This window comes from Cherax quadricarinatus, chromosome 85 (genome assembly GCF_038502225.1).
Source record: "Cherax quadricarinatus isolate ZL_2023a chromosome 85, ASM3850222v1, whole genome shotgun sequence".
Taxonomy (NCBI): domain Eukaryota; kingdom Metazoa; phylum Arthropoda; class Malacostraca; order Decapoda; family Parastacidae; genus Cherax; species Cherax quadricarinatus.
In genome coordinates this window covers 7,481,713-7,489,212 of record NC_091376.1, presented here as the reverse complement: position 1 = coordinate 7,489,212, position 7,500 = coordinate 7,481,713, and positions in this window count along the sequence as shown.

The following is a 7,500-nucleotide window of genomic DNA, read 5'->3' as shown; positions in this document are numbered from 1 at the left end:
CAAACACATCTACCTGGGTGAAAGGTACGTGAGTATTTATAGGATGAGTCAGGTGGAGAATGCTGGGTAAGTTGTATCTGATAAGGACCTGCACAGGACTGGCGGTGCATATGTAGTTATGTGGGATGACGATGAAGAAGTTTCTTGGTAAGGTCTTCAGCTAAGTTATAGAAGCCGTTGTTTTGGTTGAAGTTGTTGGATATACAGATATGTGATGATTCCAGGATTCTTCGGTATAGAGCGCTTTCTTCTCCAGCGATAAGTCTTGCGTTTCTGTAGTTGATTAAATGGTTGTGTGAATTTCAGTGTTGAACACATTTATTCCTTAAATTATTTAATCTGCCTGCGTGCTGGTGTTCTGAAATATGTGTTTGGAGGTCTCTGGATGTTTCGCCCACGTATAATTTGCTGCAATCATTACAAGGGATTATGTATACCCCTGCAGAGGACTGAAGCTTGTCCTGTCTATTACTGGCAATGTCCTTGATGGTGGGGGATGTGGAGGTAGATACTTGGAATGAGGTATTGGAAAAGATGTTGGAAACGTGTTTGGCAATGGAGTTGGTGGGGAGGACTATGTATCTCGGCAGTGTCTTCTCTGGGTGTGTTGAAGATGTTTAATGCCCGTCGTCTGCAGTCTCTAATGAAGTGACGAGGATAGTGAAGTTTAGAAAATACTTGTTCAATAAGAGATCATTCTTCCCTGAGGAACTCATTGCTGCAGATTCTGAGTGCACGCAGGAAAAAGCCTATAATTACACTACGGTTAGTTTTGGTGTCGTGGTGAGAGAAGACGCGGAGAAGATCATGTTAGATGGTAGGTTTTTGATAGACATTAAAACGAAGTTCTTGGTCAGCTTTGCAGAGAAGAACATCAAGGAAAGGAGAAGTGTTGTCGACTTCTTCTTCTAGTGTGAACTGGACTGAGGCTCGACCTGGTTGAGCTTGTGTTGGAGAGCTTGAATGTTGAAGTATCTGGGAGTTATGATGAGAATGTCTTCAACATAATGGAGCCAGGTGACAGAAGAGGGAATAATACAGGAAAATCGCTGGGCTGTGTTTAACACCGAAATTCACACAACCATTTAATCAACAACAGAAACTCAAGACTTATCGCAGGAGAAGAAAGCGCTCTATACCGAAGAATCCTGGAATCATCACATATCTGTATATCCAACAACTTCAACCAAAACAACGGCTTCTATAACATGGCTGAAGACCTTCCCAAGAAACTTCTTCATCGTTATCCCACATAACTACATATGCACCGCCAGTCCTGTACAGGTCCTTATCAGATCCAACCTACCTGGAGAGAGTTCCGGGGGTCAACGCCCCCGCGGCCCGGTCTGTGACCAGGCCTCATGGTGGATCAGGGCCTGATCAACTAGGCTGTTACTGCTGGCTGCACGCAATCCAAAGTACGAACCACAGCCCGACTGGTCAGGTACTGACTTTAGGTGCCTGTACAGTGCCTTCTTGAAAACAGCCAGGGGTCTATTGGTAATCCCCCTTATATATGCTGGGAGACAGTTGAATAGTCTGGGGCCCCTGACACTTACTGTGTTGTCTCTTAACGTGCTAGTGACACCCCTGCTTTTCATTGTGGGAATGTTGCATCGTCTGCCGAGTCCACCTGACTCCATCCTATAAATACTCACGTACCTTTCACCCAGGAAGATCTGTCTCTGACTTGATAAAGTCCACTGTGTAGGCGAAACGTTGTCAAAAAAAGATCACATTATACTGCTTATGTGTTTATTTTTCCATTGTGTCAGTATTTTATACCATTTATTTCCACCTGGAAAAAGTCTTGAACGAAGGTTAAAAACAAGATAATTATAACATTAGAAGTGGACAAGATTCTCAAGCTGTGTGTATTCACGTGAGAGATTTTAACCATCCAAGTGATTTTAATAATGTTGAGAAAGTTGTATCAAGTCCATGGTCGACAGAAATATAATAGAATCACGTTCCATAAAAAGTCGTTTTGAAAATAATATAAGCTGTGTTTCAGGGGTCACTGACTACCTACCTACATCATAATACAAGTCAGGTGTTGTTGTGGGTGGTGGCAGTGAGGTGTAGTCTCGTCATTATGTTTTCCTGTTAAACTTTTATTTTTACAGTTCCTTAATAATGTGAGAAGTTACGAAAGCGCTTGGAATTTCACTATTTTTTTCACAATAGTTGTTCTGCATATTGTGATATCACCTGTTTACTGTGATCTTATTGCGCATATATATATATATATATATATATATGTTTATATATATATATATATATATATATATATATATATATATATATATAGATATATATATATGTTTATATATATGCGTGTGACTATAATTTACTGGTGTATAATTTGGCGAGAGAATATAAATAATGAATATGGAGCAATGACGTAATGGAGGTTAGAGTGTTATGTTGTTATGTTGGTGCAGGTGTGTAGTGGTATATGTTGGTGCAGGTGTGTAGTGTTATATGTTGGTGCAGGTGTGTAGTGTTATATGTTGGTGCAGGTGTGTAGTGTTATATGTTGGTGCAGGTGTGTAGTGTTATATGTTGGTGCAGGTGTGTAGTGTTATATGTTGGTGCAGGTGTGTAGTATATGTTGGTGCAGGCGTGTAGTGTTATATGTTGGTGCAGGTGTGTAGTGTTATATGTTGGTGCAGGTGTGTAGTGTTAAATGCTGATCCAGGTGTGCACTGTCACATGTTGGTCCAGGTGTGTAGTGTTATATGTTGGTGCAGGTGTGTAGTGTTATATGTTGGTGCAGGTGTGTAGTGTTATATGTTGGTGCAGTTGTGTAGTGTTATATGTTGGTGCAGGTGTGTAGTGTTATATGTTGGTGCAGGTGTGTAGTGGTATATGTTGGTGCAGGTGTGTAGTGTTATATGTTGGTGCAGGTGTGTAGTGTTATATGTTGGTGCAGGTGTGTAGTGTTATATGTTGGTACAGGTGTGTAGTGTTATATGTTGGTGCAGGTGTGTAGTGTTATATGTTGGTGCAGGTGTGTAGTGTTATATGTTGGTGCAGGTGTGTAGTGTTATATGTTGGTGCAGGTGTGTAGTGTTATATGTTGGTGCAGGTGTGTAGTGTTATATGTTGGTGCTGGTGCAGGTGTGTAGTGTTATATGTTGGTGCAGGTGTGTAGTGTTATATGTTGGTGCAGGTGTGTAGTGTTATATGTTGGTGCAGGTGTGTAGTGTTATATGTTGGTGCAGGTGTGTAGTGTTATATGTTGGTGCAGGTGTGTAGTGGTATATGTTGGTGCAGGTGTGTAGTGTTATATGTTGATGCAGGTGTGTAGTGTTATATGTTGGTGCAGGTGTGTAGTGTTATATGTTGGTGCAGGTGTGTAGTGTTATATGTTGGTGCAGGTGTGTAGTGTTATATGTTGGTGCAGGTGTGTAGTGTTATATGTTGGTGCAGGTGTGTAGTGTTATATGTTGGTGCAGGTGTGTAGTGTTATATGTTGGTGCAGGTGTGTAGTGTTATATGTTGGTGCAGGTGTGTAGTGTTATATGTTGGTGCAGGTGTGTAGTGTTATATGTTTGTGCAGGTGTGTAGTGTTATATGTTTGTGCAGGTGTGTAGTGTTATATGTTGGTGCAGGTGTGTAGTGGTATATGTTGGTGCAAGTGTGTAGTGGTATATGTTGGTGCAGGTGTGTAGTGTTATATGTTGGTGCAGGTGTGTAGTGTTATATGTTGGTGCAGGTGTGTAGTGTTATATGTTGGTGCAGGTGTGTAGTGTTATATGTTGGTGCAGGTGTGTAGTGGTAAATGTTGGTGGAAGTGTGTAGTGGTATATGTTGGTGCAGGTGTGTAGTGTTATATGTTGGTGCAGGTGTGTAGTGGTATATGTTATCCAGGTGTGTACTGCTTAATGTTGGTGCAGGTGTGTAGTGTTATATGTTGGTGCAGGTGTATAGTGTTATATGTTGGTGCAGGTGTGTAGTGCTTAATGTTGGTGCAGGTGTGTAGTGTTATATGTTGGTCCAGGTGTGTAGTGTTATATGTTGGTGCAGGTGTGTAGTGGTATATGTTATCCAGGTGTGTACTGCTTAATGTTGGTGCAGGTGTGTAGTGTTATATGTTGGTCCAGGTGTGTAGTGGTATATGTTGGTGCAGGTGTGTAGTGTTATATGTTGGTGCAGGTGTGTAGTGTTATATGTTGGTGCAGGTGTGTAGTGTTATATGTTGGTGCAGGTGTGTAGTGCTTAATGTTGGTGCAGGTGTGTAGTGTTATATGTTGGTGCAGGTGTGTAGTGTTATATGTTGGTCCAGGTGTGTAGTGTTATATGTTGGTGCAGGTGTGCACTGTTACATGCTGGTCCAGGTGTGCACTGTTACATGCTGGTCCAGGTGTGCACTGTTACATGCTGGTCCAGGTGTGCACTGTCACATGTTGGTCCAGGTGTGCACTGTCACATGCTGGTCCAGGTGTGCAGTGTTATATGTTGGTGCAGGTGTGCAGTGTTATATGTTGGTCCAGGTGTGCACTGTCACATGTTGGTCCAGGTATGCAGTGTTATATGTTGGTGCAGGTGTGTAGTGTTATATGTTGGTCCAGGTGTGCACTGTCACATGTTAGTCCAGGTGTTCAGTGTTATATGTTGGACCAGGTGTGCACTGTCACATGTTGGTCCAGGTGTGCAGTGTTATATGTTGGACCAGGTGTGCACTGTCACATGTTGGTGCAGGTGTGTAGTGTTATATGTTGGTGCAGGTGTGTAGTGTTATATGTTGGTGCAGGTGTGCACTGTCACATGTTGGTGCAGGTGTGCAGTGTTATATGTTGGGTCAGGTGTGCACTGTCACATGTTGGTCCAGGTGTGCAGTGTTATATGTTGGTGCAGGTGTGTAGTGTTATATGTTGGTCCAGGTGTGTAGTGTTATATGTTGGTGCAGGTGTGCACTGACACATGTTGGTGCAGGTGTGCAGTGTTATATGTTGGTGCAGGTGTGTAGTGTTATATGTTGGACCAGGTGTGCACTGCCACATGTTGGTCCAGGTGTGCAGTGTTATATCTTGGTGCAGGTGTGTAGTGTTATATGTTGGTCCAGGTGTGTACTGTCACATGCTGGTCCAGGTGTGTAGTGTTATATGTTGGTCCAGGTGTGTAGTGTTATATGTTGGTGCAGGTGTGCACTGACACAAGTTGGTGCAGATGTGCAGTGTTATATGTTGGTGCAGATGTGCAGTGTTATATGTTGGTGCAGGTGTGCACTGTCACATGTTGGTCCAGGTGTGCAGTGTTATATGTTGGTCCAGGTGTGCACTGTCACATGTTGGTCCAGGTGTGCAGTGTTATATGTTGGTCCAGGTGTGCAGTGTTATATGTTGGTGCAGGTGTGCACTGCCACATGTTGGTCCAGGTGTGCACTATCACATGTTGGTCCAGGTGTGCAGTGTTATACGTTGGTGCAGGTGTGTAGTGTTATATGTTGGTGCAGGTGTGTAGTGTTATATGTTGGTCCAGGTGTGTAGTGTTATATGTTGGTGCAGGTGTGTAGTGTTATATGTTGGTGCCGGTGTGTAGTGTTATATGTTGGTGCAGGTGTGTAGTGTTATTAGTTGGTGCATGTGTGTAGTGTTATATGTTGGTGCAGGTGTGTAGTATTATATGCTGGTCCAGGTGTGTAGTGTTATATGTTGGTGCAGGTGTGTAGTGTTATATGTTGGTGCAGGTGTGTAGTGTTATATGTTGGTGCAGGTGTGTAGTGTTATATGTTGGTGCAGGTGTGTAGTGTTATATGCTGGTCCAGGTGTGTAGTGTTATATGTTGGTGCAGGTGTGTAGTGTTATATGTTGGTGCAGGTGTGTAGTGTTATATGCTGATCCAGGTGTGCACTGTCACATGTTGGTCCAGGTGTGTAGTGTTATATGTTGGTGCAGGTGTGTAGTGTTATATGTTGGTCCAGGTGTGTAGTGTTATATGTTGGTGCAGGTGTGTAGTGTTATATGTTGGTCCAGGTGTGTAGTGTTATATGTTGGTGCAGGTGTGTAGTGTTATATGTTGGTGCAGGTGTGCAGTGTTACATGCTGGTGCAGGTGTGCACTGTGTGTGTGGGGGTAGGTGTGGGGTGGATGTGTGTGGAGGTAGGTGTGGGGTGGATGTTGTGTGTGGAGGTAGGTGTGGGGTTGATGTTGTGTGTGGAGGTAGGTGTGGGGTGGATGTGTGTGGAGGTAGGTGTGGGGTGGATGTTGTGTGTGGAGGTAGGTGTGCGGTTGATGTTGTGTGTGGAGGTAGGTGTGGGGTGGATGTGTGTGGAGGTAGGTGTGGGGTGGATGTTGTGTGTGGAGGTAGGTGTGGGGTTGATGTGTGTGGAGGTAGGTGTGGGGTGGAAGTGTGTGGAGGTAGGTGTGGGGCGGATGTTGTGTGTGGGGTTGATGTTGTGTGTGGAGGTAGGTGTGGGGTGGATGTGTGTGGAGGTAGGTGTGGGGTGGATGTGTGTGGAGGTAGGTGTGGGATGGATGTTGTGTGTGGAAGTAGGTGTGGGGTGGATGTGTGTGGAGGTAGATGTGGGATGGATGTGTGAGGAGGTAGGTGTAGGGTGGATGTTGTGTGTGGAGGTAGGTGTGGGGTTGATGTTGTGTGTGGAGGTAGGTGTGGGGTGGATGTGAGTGGAGGTAGGTGTGGGGTGGATGTTGTGTGTGGAGGTAGGTGTGGGGTGGATGTTGTGTGTGGAAGTAGGTGTGGGGTGGATGCTGTGTGTGGAGGTAGGTGTGGGGTGGATGTGTGTGGAGGTAGGTGTGGGATGGATGTTGTGAGTGGAGGTAGGTGTGGGGTGGATGTTGTGTGTGGAAGTAGGTGTGGGGTGGATGTTGTGTGTGGAGGTAGGTGTGGGGTGGATGTTGTGTGTGGAGGTAGGCGTGATGTGGATGTTGTGTGTGGAGGTAGGTGTGGGTGGATGTGTGTGGAGGCAGGTGTGGAGTCGATGTTGTGTGTAGAGGTAGGTGTGGGGTGGATGTGTGTGGAGGTAGGTGTGGGATGGATGTTGTGTGTGGAAGTAGGTGTGGGGTGGATGTGTGTGGAGGTAGGTTTGGGGTGGATGTTGTGTGTGGAGGTAGGTGTGGGGTGGATGTGTGTGGATGTAGGTGTGGGGTGGATGTTGTGTGTGGGGGTAGGTGTGGGGTGGATGTTGTGTGTGGAGGTAGGTGTGGGATGGATGTTGTGTGTGGAAGTAGGTGTGGGGTGGATGTTGTGTGTGGAGGTAGGTGTGGGGTGGATGTTGTGTGTGGAAGTAGGTGTGGGGTGGATGTTGTGTGTGGAGGTAGGTGTGGGGTGGATGTTGTGTGTGGAAGTAGGTGTGGGGTGGATGTTGTGTGTGGAGGTAGGTGTGGGGTGGATGTCGTGTGTGGAAGTAGGTGTGGGGTGGATGTTGTGTGTGGAGGTAGGTGTGGGGTGGATGTTGTGTGTGGAGGTAGGTGTGGGGTGGATGTTGTGTGTGGAGGTAGGTGTGGGGTGGATGTTGTGTGTGGAGGTAGGTGT